The 13,851-nt window shown below is 40.7% G+C and overlaps 1 long non-coding RNA gene across 1 annotated transcript; it reads right to left on the bottom strand.

The window, feature by feature from the left end:
* Positions 1–355: 355 nt before the first annotated feature.
* On the bottom strand, positions 356–12,395 carry LOC117823770. Its single transcript, XR_004633494.1, has 3 exons — positions 12,138–12,395; positions 1,022–1,101; positions 356–938 (listed from the first exon to the last, which is right to left on the bottom strand). It is a non-coding gene; the product is annotated as an uncharacterized LOC117823770 (long non-coding RNA).
* Between the last annotated feature and the right edge of the window lie 1,456 nt (positions 12,396–13,851).

Raw genomic sequence — 13,851 nt, forward strand, 5'->3', positions numbered from 1 at the left:
ACTGGATCTTATCCTGTCTTGATGTTTGGTCTTTGTTAATAATAGAACATAGAGTACGGTCTAGACCTGCTCTGTTTGTAAAGATCGTCTTGATATAACACTTGTTAAAGATTGATTGATTGATGGATAAACCTAACATTTAAGTTGAACTAACTTCAGAAAGTGATCTTTTTTTTTTACTGTTAAGACATAGTTAACATGTCTACAGTCATGAGAGCTTCACTCACTTTACAGATAGGTGGCGCCGTCCTCTGTTCTGAATGAATATTGGCTTTCAAAATCTAGACCCCAAAGTATAAGACAACCAAACTTTTTCAGATGCACTACTTGGAAAGAAAACTATCTTACACCTGGGTCAACGGTAATCTGGTTACACTTTTATTCCCATATATTCTGATTATGACATAATCTCTTTCTTGTAGTTTTTCCACAGTGGGAAGATCAATTTTCAGAGTTTCTTTTTTCAGTTGGAGCACCAAAAACTATGCAAACTTATCTAAAAATGTCAGCTGTATTTATTGCTTCATCATTAATTGGTATTTATTGGTTAACACAGGATTATATCATCATCGGCATAAAGTACATATTGTGTTCAACACCTGCCTGTTCTCTCCAAAATGAGTGTTTGCTGTGTGCTTCGGTTACATTTGGTTGGATTAGATAAACCCGGATTATGCTCATAAAATCTGTGGCTGCTGTGTTACAGCACTCTGATTTATTCCTGAAGCCCTGAATTAAATGTCCTATAAAGGAGGCCTTTAATACCCTCGTAAATATCCTTTTATATGGTTTATCCAATGCAGAGACAAAACTACTCATCATGTTCTCTGAGACGTCTTCATGGATCCCAGAGGATCTCAGAATTCTGCTGTGTCTTTTACTCCTCACATCAAATCTGTTTCCTTTCTCCATCCAGAGATTCGCGTTCACTGTCCAATCTGCACAAACAAGGAAAACAGAAGCAGTTTGGTTACCTCCAGAGGGAACACATGGATGATCACATCCACTGACTAACACTGACCTGTATTGATCACAGCAGAGACGAGGCCCTTTAACATGCTCTTCCACAGAGGAGGCCTTTGTGTGTCGACTCCCCGTCCGCTGTGGAGAAACAGTCTGAGAGATATTATAACAGTCTGGACTCCCTGTTGACAGCTCTTTGCAGACAGAAGGCCTTTTCTCTGTGCTCCACTGACTCACATCGTATTCAGATGGAGCAGAGCAGACAAAGGAGGAATAATAAAAGATTGAATATGCAGGAGTCACAGCTATTTGCACTTGACTTGTGCACCTTTATTGGCTCATTACCACCAAACACGCACATGCAAAACAGGGACTCACCTGCACAGAGTGTGCTACCCTGAAGGAAAACAACAATGAACTCAACAGGGACGTCATTAGCTTAGACCATTAGCTTAAATTTTTGTTCAGACAGAGGAACAGACAAACAAAGTGTGAGACAGAAAACATTCAAACAACACCGAGGATCAGCGCTGAGAGGCTCTGATGATCAGATTTGTTAACAACTTTAGGAGAAAGGGTGGCATAGGAACTGAACTCAATGATTAGTCCTTAAAGGTGACATATCACGCTTTTTTTTCATCAATATATATTGGTCTAAGAGGTCCCCAAAACATGTCTTCAAAGTTTATGCTCAAAAAAACACTTTGAAATCAGATTTTGGCATGCCTGAAAAGCCCTCTTCTTCAGCCCTGCTCAGAACACTCTGTTTTCTCTCTGACCACGCCCCCTCAGGAAGTGGATGTGGCCTCGGCTCTCCAGCACGTTGATCTAATGTTTACATGTTGGCTGAATATACACGGCTGCTCAGAGATCACGTTACTTCAACCCTCTGAATCTGATCTAGAATCTGATCCTGACGGAGAGGCGCCTGCAGCAGGACCTTTCTGAACCATTGGTCACAGATTTAGTGTTTCTTGTTGTTTTATTTATCAGTATGTCGACGTGTGTCTTGGTACATAGCTACGAACATGTAGCCAAGTGGCTATGCTAACTAGCGCTAGCACTTATCCATGATAAATAAAAATCATCCACTAGATCTTCAAATCTGCAGACGTGGGGAGTAAAACCGATCTCTGCCAGAAAGGCAGCAGGACCTTTTCTGAAGGATTGGTCACAGATTCTGTTTCTTGTTGTTTTATTTGACGGTATGTAGACGTGTGTCTTGGTACACAGCTACAGCTACAGCTACAGCTACAGCTACAGCTACAGCTACAGCAAATCATCCACTTGATCTTCAAATCTGCAGACGTGGGGAGTAAAAATAAACTTAACTTTGTGTTTATTAAGACAGCCTACAACTAGCATGCCTCCCTCCTAAGCTCCTTGTTAGCACACATGTGTGCAGGGAATGAAAACGGAGGAGGGGTTGAGTTGTATTTTATACAGTCTATGGGCTGAACAAGCTCCGAGCTCTGACTCCGTGACAGACCGGATATTGTTGTGACGTAACAAAAACACGGAAGTCTGAAACGGCTCGTTTCACACACATTTACAGAAAGGTGGAGAAATCAGAACAGGGACAGAATGGATTTTTTTCATTCTCGGGGGGTTTGTAGACATGCCAGGGACACATATTTCAGGTAGAGAACCATTAAAAAGTCCATTTTGCATGATATGTCACCTTTAAATACATTGAAGAATCTCATGATTTGACTTTGTGTCTTTTTTATTCAAGATATCAGATACAAAACTCAAGCTTCTGTTCAAACTCAAGAAGGCAAACTCTGTAAATTCTTGTACAAAGTTGTAAGTTGCAAATTTAGTTGCAGCCCTGAGTGACAACTGACAGGAGTGGTGTTCTCAACCGGTTTGCACCAAGTGGCTCTCCAGTGGCACTTAAGTCTGACTTGAGTCCTGATTTTCAGGACTTATGACTCATCTTGGACTCAGGCACTGGTGACTTGGACATGGGCCCTAAGAGCATTGACTGCATACAGACTCGGAAGATGGAGGGGAGGACTTGTGGATTGATAAAGTCTGTCTTATTGTCTTAATTTTTTGGGGGTATAAGGCCCTGATAACTTCTCAAGTTTTGAGCAAGGGCTGCATTTTGATAGGATATCTTGAGAGAGTCAGGAAATGTGGGTTGACAGAGGTAGAGTTGACATATATCAAATCATGCTGGGACCAAGAATCCATCCTATGACCAGTGCAACAAGGACTGCAGCCTCTGTACATGGGGCACCTGCTCTACCAACTGAGCTAAACCAGCGCCCCTTCCAAATCTGTCTGCATTGAATTATCTTTTATGCATCTGTGTGGCTGCTAACTGTTAGTTTTTATTTCTCTCACAGTGTTTTATCATGTGCCTCAATTCCAAAAAGGCTAGCCAAAACAAGGACTGCAAATTAGCGATTGATAGAAGTCCTGTTTATGCTGCATCGGTTGCAAATAAACTAATACAGATTTTATAGCAAATCTGCAAACAAGTGAAGCTAAAAATATGCTCTGAGACAGTCTGGGTACTTCTCGAGTTATTACTCTGAATATAAACAACGTTGCACCCAGAAATGGATGTTTTTGCCTGAGGTCCTTTATCATTACCCGCTGGTTACATTGATAGCGCTGAAATGTTGGCCGTGGCCTCCAGAGGCTATGACATGAACATTAGCTAGAGGGCTCTAAGAGTGGTAACATGAACATTAGCTAGAGGGCTCTAAGAGTGGTAACATGAACATTAGCTACAGGGCTCTAAGATTGGGTTGGCTGTACTTCAGTCCGTCTGCAGCTCTCTTTTGGTATTCATTTTTTTTTACCACAGATGTATAATGTAATGTCTAAGACATGACTTGATCCTGCAATATTCAAAATGTCCAGCAGGAGGCGACTCCTCTGATTAACTAAGTCTGATTGTTAAGCTTTCTATGAGAAAACCACCACACTTCTCAGCTGGTAGTTGCTTTTCTGATGCATTCATGTTCTCAGTTGCTGGTTTCATTTTAGTCATGACCAAAATTGGTCAAAGAAGCCTGTAATCTCTACTGCAGAGAGTTATATTTGGCAGTAAGGGTTCCGGGTTCTGTTCTGGGACCATTCTACAGTTCCTCATGAATATGTGGAAAGCCTAAGGCAGTGAGCATAGCTAAGACCTTACAGGACAGAGCAGGCATCACTGACAACCAACAATGACATTGAAAAGTCAAATAGAGCATGAAAAGAGCGACAGAGTGAGAGGAAGGTTGCAAAGGAAGAAACAAGAGTAGACATGCCAAAGCAGTTGAAAATTGAAAACCAAGCTTGACTTTTCAAGGACTTCACAGGCTAATGGATTATTTGGAACCCTGGTACACCCTTCCCCAGTGCCTGCCCAGTTTGATCTGGTTCCCAAACACATTCCCACTCTGATCGATAACACCATACATGACAAGCTTCACCGGAGACATATGGACTTCTGACGTTAGTCCAGTGAGTGTGCCGAGTGTGATGGTCGAGTGTCTGATGAAGACTAACATGAAAAAGACATTATTGCATGCACAGGAGTGCTCCTGTTCAAATACAGTAACAGCGATCTGTGTGGCCTTTCAAACCATGCATGGGCAGGGGAAAATTGCAAAGGAGAGAGTGCATATTAGAGATAGAGCACAGTATAGCAGAGGCTATGGAGGAGTTAAAAGCTTGGGCTGTATGGCACACACTTTATAGCTTGTTTGAAATAATAGTTCAAGAGTTAGAACTATTCTGTGTTTAATGGTGACCTCAGTAAGTAAAGGATCTAGGTGTGCATAAACTACAAATGATGAACTTCTCTTATCATGCACCAAGCGGCAACCTCCAGTCTTAAAATATGCAGCCCTACAGAAATGCTTAAAACTGCAGTTCATGGAGTGTCCACTTGAGGCTGGCTGCAGAAACATCGGAAAACACATACACACCCATTCAAAAAAGACGATCTTTACAGCAATAATAAATATGTTTAGAGTCTGGTTCAAAAAACTTTTAGGTTCAGGTCTGAGTAGCTCATTTTTATAATTGGCACACACACTGCAGCCAGGCTTCTGAGTGGTTCCAGGAAGAGGGATCACATCAGCCCAGTCTTGGCTGCCCTCCACTGGCTCCCAATTTGCTTCAGAATTGATTTTAAGATTTTGCTTTTTGTTTTCAAAGCTCTGAATGGTCTGGCCCCTCCCTACATAACTGACCTCCTGAGCCCTTACAAAACCTCCAGGCCTCTGAGGTCTTCTGACATGGGTCTCTCCTGGCAGTTCCCCGGTCAAAATATAAACTGAAGGGCGACCGCACTTTTAGTGTCAAGGCCCCGGCATCTTTGGAACAGCCTCCCCTCCTCAATCAGGGCCGCCCCCTCTGTCGACTCTTTTAAGACTCACCTCAAAACCCACTTTGATATTTTAGCATTTGAGTCCTCTAGCCCTGAATAGGTTTCAATCCCCAATGATGTGCTTTCCTTGTTGTCAATCAATCAATCAATCAATCTTTATTTGTATAGCGCCAAATCACAACAAACGTTATCTCAAGACGCTTTTACAAACATAGGAGGTCTAGACCACTCTATGTTAAATTATGAACAGAGACCCAACTTCAAGACAGGGTAAGACTCAGTCTGACCCCACCTTAATCCATCATGACCCATAGGAAAAGAAATTTAGAGAGGAGATCTCAAAAGTGTTTCATTTATGTCTCGTAGACAACAATGAGATCTGTTTGAAGGCAAAATGAGACTATAGCTTATGTCTCCTGTTTCTCATTCTTGCCTTCAGAAAAAAAAGTTGTAAAAAGTCTCAGCTTAGTCTCCCTTTCAGTTCAAAAGGAGATCTGGTCAAAATCTGAAATGATTCTCAGGTATTTCTCAAGTGTTGTGACTCCTTTTGAGCTCAGGTGGAGAAATCAGGGAGCTCTCTCAATTGTCTCAATCTAACCTCATCCATTTGTTTTTGTCAGACTCAGTTTTTGCGTCTCAAGTTGAGCTCAGATGGAGCAAAGAAAGAGCCTGAGCTCATCTTTTCATGAACATTTATAGTGCCCTGCAAAATTAAGATTTCAATGTAATTGTCCACAAACTTACAATTCTCATTAAAACATTTGAACCACTTCAAGATCAGCTATTTAGATGTCAAATGATCTCTTCTTTGACTTCACAATATGGTCCTTCCTTTACAAGTCTGTTTGGAACAAAACAACTTCACAAAGATTTAGTGGATTTGAGAGAAATTACAAAAGATGGAGATTTCATACCAGGTATGACAGACCATTTATTTAAAATATGGTCCGCAAAAGGGCCGACCAGATTTAGCCAGATTATTACAATTCAAGAGATTGATTGGCAGAAGCGCTGGTCGCCTAGTGGTCTAAGCAGCTCACATACAGAGGCTACAGTCCTCGTCGCAGGGGTTGCCGGTTCAATTCCTGGCCGGTCAACCATTTCCTCACTACTCCCCACATTTCCTGTCTCTCATCAGCTGTCCTGTCACATAAAGGCAAAAAGGCCAAAAATATATTTAAAAAAAGAGAAGAAAATTAGCCATTAATGAGATCTCTCATTTAAGTCTCAAACAAGACTCATATCATGGTCTCAACTATTTCTCCTTGTGAATTTTAGGAGAAACTAATGAGAACAATTTGAAACTTAAATGAGGCTGAAGTGAGAATCTCAATTTGGTCTCCGGAGACTTAGAAGAGAAAGCCTTGAGCAGGAACATTTTCCTCTGGGGAGTATTGCACATCGCAGTATTTAGCTAGTTACAGTGGTGAGGAAAAACTTCCTTTTAACAGGCAGAAACCTCAGGCAGGACCAGACTCATGTTAGACAGCCATCATGCCTTGACCGAGTTGGGTCTTGAAAGACAGATAGAGGGGAGTAAGAGTGAGAGGTGATAGTTGTCTGTTTGTTTATTTGTGTATGCAATGTACAGCACTTTAGTCAGCTTCTGCTGTGTTTTTAAATGTTCTTTATAAATACATTTGACTTGACTTGACACTGTATGGAGGGTGAATTTTTTAGAACTCTGTATTTTCAAAGTTTTTCACAAATAAGGGCATGGCTGACTTGATTGACAGTGGGTCACCCTGTAGCTGTTTAAGAAAGACTAAAGGCCTGCCTCTTTACCTCACACTAGCTCGGATGAAGTTAGGTTGAGTTCAGAATTTCCAATACCCGCTGACGATCAGCTTCAAAACAGCGCTTCAGGAACAGATGGGTGACGTCATGGACACAGTCTTTTGTATGCACCCTTTCCCCCTGATAGAGATTCATTCTGGCTCCAAAAACAAAGCAGTGACAATTAAATGTTCTAAGAATTTGAAAAAGCCTAAAACGTCAAAATGTGAGTCTGGAAACAAATGATATTCTTAACAGTGTCTATGTAAACTCTCCAAATAGGAATCACTAAGAACAGCCTGAAGCAAATGGCATGCAAACGAAGCTGACCTTTATTTTCCATCATTAACAAATGATCCACATGAAAGCCACATAAAAACATTAGGACTACTTCCCATAAGAATATTCATGTCTGTTTTAAGTTGTAAATTAATTTTACTGCCCTAACCACCACCCAGGGCCAGTCATCAAACCAGCAGACAAGCAGACTACGTGAGTAGAGAGACTTATTCAATATTCATTGGAGATGTGGTTTTTACTGCGAAGAGCTACAGGAGGTGAGGATGCTGCTGGTGGTCTCCAGAGTGCCTTTAACTCTTTAGCACCATTGTTATGTGATCATATGTGCGTTATGACCACTTTCTCTCTCACACACACAGTCACACACACACACACACATATATTTTACATGCTTCAGGGACTATAACAATGTATCATGAGAGCAAAGGGAGCATTCCCTAAAGCAAACTGAAATGAAAGCCATTGCAGCTGACACTAAATCATCTGTTGGCTCTGGTAGTTTGCCGACTGCGGATTAAAAAGGAGTTCACAGTGTTTGGAAAATAGTTCATTTTTTTATGAAAAATGGCCAATTCTGGTCTCATGGAGTGATAATGAAAACTAAAATCCAGAGGCAGGAGAAATAGTGTGACTTCATTTTGACAGGAGACTCTTAAATATCAAAGAAATACATAGAACGACCAAAATAGGGGTGACCCCAAATAGCTGAATATTCGACTATTCGTTCTAACGAGCCTTAGTCGACTGCCAATCTCATAGTCGAATATTTGCATATGACACGTGGATCATTCCATTCAAACCATGGGGGTGCTCAATGTCTAATTTTACATTATTTTCCTGTTTCCCTTAAAAATAGTGTCTCATACAGCCTATTTTGATATAAATATAGACTTATTTAATGTAATTCTGAGAGCAGCTCTTGAAGTGTTAAATCTCCTTAAAGTGGTAATTAAATCTCCCCTGGTAATTAAAGGTGGACTCTCCCATTTAGCGGGGACCTGTGGAGCAGACGTACCTCAGCTGGCCTTTAAATCTTTCTACGTTCATGGCAGCTCAAAAATGTCAGGAAATAAAACTTCAGTTGATCCTAAAAAATAGTGATGAAGATGAGGAGCAGCTTCATGAAGAGGGCTGTGAGATCAAGGATTACCGGACCACACAAAAACTGTACAGGGCCAAAAGAACGAGGAGGGATACCCAAAGCTGTCCAAAGCCTCAAAAACAATCCACAGCATCCCATCCACCTCCACGCCATCAGAGAGGGTATTATCAAAGACAGGATTTACAGTCAACAAAGCAAGGAGCGCACTTCTGCTTGTAAACATGATGGTTTTCCTCACGTACAGTTCGAAAAGACTCACGCAGACAAAGACGCGATGAAAGACTGTTTTAAAAGGTTCTGTTAAGAGATTTAAAAACCCTTTAGCTGGTTCAGGTTTGATTTTGAACATTATACAAATGTTTAGCCTTAAGTTGGACAAACTACCCTCTGCAGTGCTGCTCTCCGCTGTGTGAACACTGTTTAAATATCTCCTGATTCCTTTCTCTATAGTGGCGCGTTGTTCCATGTTTAACAGATGGTGGCCTTATTTGAGTTTTCTCTCCTCCATCACCTCGTTGTTTTTGCAATATAGATTTAAAAAATCTAAGTTTTATACTTATAATATTCTGTTGTCCCTTTTACTTTAAGCTACGAGTCTCTTAATTGTAAAGGGTTATGTGTAATATTGTCATGCGGTCACCATCATGCAGACTTTGGGTCAATAAGGAAAAAACAACAAACATTCGACTATTCGTCGACTATGGGCAAAATCTGATGAATCAGATTCGACTAAGCAAATCCTTAGTCGGGCTCACCCCTAGACCAAAGATTGTAATCAATGTAAGGTAAGTGTAAAAGTGTTAAGGCCAGGGTTAGATCAGACCTAAACATGACTTCAAATTAAAGCTGCAGTAAGTAACTTTTGAACTCTGTTGATTATGGCGCCCTCTGTAGGCAAACATCTCATCACTTTGCTGATCTTGCCCTCTACATGACAAGTTGGTATTATCTAACAAATAATCCCACCCTGCTGTCTTTAACAGTCAAGGTTACAAGTTTGTCAATTCACCTGACAAAGCTTGAATTGTTACTTCTTACAAATCTGCATCAAGTTGTTATGCTTAGAGTACTCAAGACCCAGTTAATCCAGGTATGTTACAGGCAAAGTGGTTCCTTTTCCAGGTTTTACAGCTGAAGCAAGTCAGAATGAAGCCTTACTATTTACAGTGAAACTGAGACTCACTGGAAACACATGAACAGTTACTCCTCCAAGGTTCGTGAGGAGCACAGAAATGATGCTATTAATTTCACTCACTGCTGACAGTGTAAAGAAAGGCTGTTTCTTCAGCCTGCTGTAAATCAGTTGGTCCAACACCTACCCCCTAAAAGCAGTTTTAAGCTTTCAAAATACAACATAGCAACTGTTTATCTATATTGATCACAACCAGTTCCAAACTCCTCACTGTAGCTTTCAATACGGTGAGTAGGAAAGTGATAGACTGAGAGGTGACCCATCTACTGGATGTAGCTAAATATGAGTCTAGTGGAGCCTAGTCTGGGAAGCTGAGGCAGTCTAAAAGCTTATATCTATCTCTCTTTCCAACCCCAATTGGGTCTCATCAGATGTGTGTCTAACATGAGTCTGGTCCTGCTGGAGGTTTCTGCCCGTTAAAGGAAGTTTGTCCTTGCCACTGTAACTTGCTAAATGCTGCAAAGCGCTCTGCTCATGGTGGATTAAGATGAGATCAGACTGAGTCCAGTCTGTAAGATGGGACTGGATCTTATCCTGTCTTGATGTTGGGTCTTTGTTAATAATTTAGCAAGTTACAGCGGCAAGGACAAACTTCCTTTAACAGGCAGCAGCCTCGAGCAGGACCAGACTCATGTTAGACACACATCTGCTGAGACTGTGTTGGAGAGAGGGATAGAGGAGATGAAGAGAGAAAGAGAGAGATGATAGGTATGTGAATATTTCATCAGATCAGCTGACATGAATGTACTTTTGATGACATCTGTCACTTATTATGAACATGTTACATGAAAGAAAGGACCCACAGGGCGCTTCTGAGATCCCTTAGTTTCAACACACCTGTCCTTTTGAAAGAGGAGTTACCTTCAGATGATAAAGAGATCCTCATTATTATTATATATTAAAGAGGGAACGAGGGAGAAACCCTGAAGAGAAATCAGAGGTTAGATAGAGGATAGGTGTGCAGGGAAAAGTGAGGAGTAGGAGCATGTGATTATAATTATTGTTTCTGAGAGGTGGGAGGAGACGGAAGGTGAGAGGCAAAGACAATCAATGAGAGCTAGATGAAGAGTGGCAGAGAGGATGAGGCAGAGTCATTGGTTGACTGGGTCCTTTATGACCATGGGGAACACATACTGTACATGACTGTAGGCTGTGTATGTGCCTTTTTTATAACTTACATATTTAAGATCTACTCAGTATTGCTGTCTGAAACTGATGTGATTATCTCTCTTTTATTATCAACTATGTTAGCACAGTATTCTAACAACACTATATTTATTCCTTTGGAGAGATATCTGCATGTAGGTGACGTCAGCGACCAGTTCTAGATCAAATATGTTGACTTGAGTTACCAAATGAGAATGCTAATCAGTATTTGATCCAACTTTCATTCAACAAATGAACCTTTTTTTAGGTTGTTTTCTTGTCTTCTTGAGGACAGACTTGACCAAGCTGTCATTTTTACTTCCTATAAGTCTGCATCATATAGTTAAAATTCAAGCAAACTCAAGACCCAGTTAATCCTGGCAAATTACAAGCAAAGTGGTTCCTTTTCCAGGTTTTACAACTGAAGCAATGGCGTAGAATTGTGTATGCACTGTATGGACGGACGTGTCCCTACCAATCTCAAACGATGGCTGAATTGTCCGTACCAATATTAAGGTTGAAGGGGGAAAAATGCGCTTCATGCGGCACACAAAGGGTTAAATCCTTGCCTCCCAAATGCGTCTTTGAGACCGGTCTGTTTTTTGATTGGCTTAGCTCCCTGCAGGCTGTTTCGCTTGCACGTTTGCCAGTGTTGACGCGAACTCATGTCTGAGGATGTCGGCAGGCAAGAAAAGAAAGATGGACATTAGAAGCTATTTGAACAAACGGTGTTTAAGTCACCAGAGGAAAATAGTCCCCCCTCAAAGGCTAATGAATGCAAAACATCGTATGGCCTATGTCCCCACCAATGTTAAAATCAAACCTACGCCCTTGAACTGAACTAATTCAGAGTGAAAGCCTTTGTGTAACTTACTATTTACAGTGAAACTGAGACTCACCGGAAACACATGAGCGGGGTTTTCTCCAAGGGGTGTGACAATCCAAAAATCATCCTTGTCTGTTGGGGGGCTTCACATTTAATCTGAATTGATTGATATATAGTTTGAAACTTTGGTAACATGATTTGAAAGTAGAACCAGGGGCATGAGTAGGTGTGTAATCGTTCTGCTTGCCCTCTAAAAAATCAGATCCTCAAATCTAAAAGACGCTTAAAGAAACTAGGCTGCACATTTTGAGAGTTTAAGACCTGCACAGAAGAGTTTTCATTATGTTACACAGATAACACAACTTTCCTCACATGCCTGGGGTCCAGTTTGCATTCTTGCGGTTAGTAATGATTGAAAAGGAAGAGGTTGATGGAGAGTTCAAGTGAGCATTTATTGTAACAAAAAAAATAAACACAATAAATAAAACCCACTCACCTGTCATTGTTGAGATGGTTAGCCGCTGGGCTTCAGCATGTTGTGTGTTCTTGGTGGGAAGCCAGTGAGGGATCATGACCTCGTGTCTGATGAATCTTTGTCCAAAACATTGGTAAGAAGGAGGTTAAATCCAACTACACTGCTATCAGTATGAAAAAGAAACAGTATTAGTTTGTATAGGTAGGTAAAGTCACCTATGCTAGCTTTAACTGGCACATTATGTGCTTTTCTTCTTCTTTCTTCTTAAATGGCAGCTTGCACACAGCTTACAGATGTGTTACAGCCACCTACTGGCAGGTGTACTGCATTGCAACCAAATGCATTTACAAAACAATGGAAATATGGACCCATCCCAAAGTATTAGACTTTAAAATAACAGTACTCTTTGACAGCTGCTGTGTATAAAGCTGGTTAAATAACATGCACATAGTGTAAGCAGTCTGCCATCATTAGGGGTTTTAAGCTAACATGACTAATCAACACTCTGTTCATTGAAAAAGCAGTTTTTTGTTGATTTTTACTATATTTTTGCCCGTTTACTACATACATAAGTGGGATTATTTATGTTATGGTGACAAAGCCTTGATTATACACTGGTTAAACTTGTAAATTTAAGAAGTTTTAAACCCTTTCCTGAGTTAACTTTCCTTGTTTTATTTTTATTTTACCTTTACTTTACCAGGTAAGTCAATTGAGAACCCCTTCTCATTTATAATAACGACCTGGGCAAAGTCACAGTGCCAAAAGCCAACAAATATTTAACTACCTCAAGACTCTGTTATATTGTTCTCTAATTAGAAAAACAAAAATCCAAACATTTTGAAAGTTTCACATTTGTCTTCAACTTGAAATGCTAGCTTTTGATACCAACCTTTATTGGAAATGTGTCCTGCTAGCTTGATAGTGTACTTGTGTGTGTGATAGCACTTTAACAGTACACCACATTCATCCATCCACACAGGAGAGGATGCTTTGTGAAGAAGAACCAAGCAACCAGCAGCTGCAAGAATTGAAGCCAATGCAGAAGTGTTAAAAACTGCAGTTCCTTAAGTGTCCACTTGAGGCTGGCTCCGTAAGTACTGGAAACCACATACACACCCATTCAAAAGAGACAATCTTTACAGTGGAAGTAAACATGTTTACAGCCTGGTACAAAAAATGAGTGTAGTCTGAATAGCTCATTTCTCTATCAGCAAACACTGTAGGGGGTTGAATTTTTTCACAACGTGGCAGTTTCAAAGATATTATACTTACAAGTTTTCCATAATAGAGGGACAGCTGACTTGACTGTGTGGATATGGGACTCCACACCTCACTCTTATATACTCACAATTGTCACTATTTTACTCAATCACATTCATTTACTTAATCATATTATATCATATTAATTTTACTCATAAAGCCAAATATACTAATCATCACGAGTGTTTAGATACAAATATAGCGTGTACTGAAACCATGCAGCTTGGCACCACGGAGAACTGAGACCTGTACAGTATTGAGGCCTCTGTCACCCTGAACATCTGAGAGAGTGGAAAAGTACTGAGAACCAAAGAACGCCATGACTGCATGTCTGATAGCGGAAAACCATAACAACAAGAAGGACCTGAAGGTCGTAGTCACAACGACATATCAAAAGTAAGACGTAATGTAGCCAAAAACAGGAACCAGGGCCTTGGGAGAATTCCATGCATCAGCAGACATAGGTTCAGTA

This window comes from Notolabrus celidotus, chromosome 13 (genome assembly GCF_009762535.1).
Source record: "Notolabrus celidotus isolate fNotCel1 chromosome 13, fNotCel1.pri, whole genome shotgun sequence".
Taxonomy (NCBI): domain Eukaryota; kingdom Metazoa; phylum Chordata; class Actinopteri; order Labriformes; family Labridae; genus Notolabrus; species Notolabrus celidotus.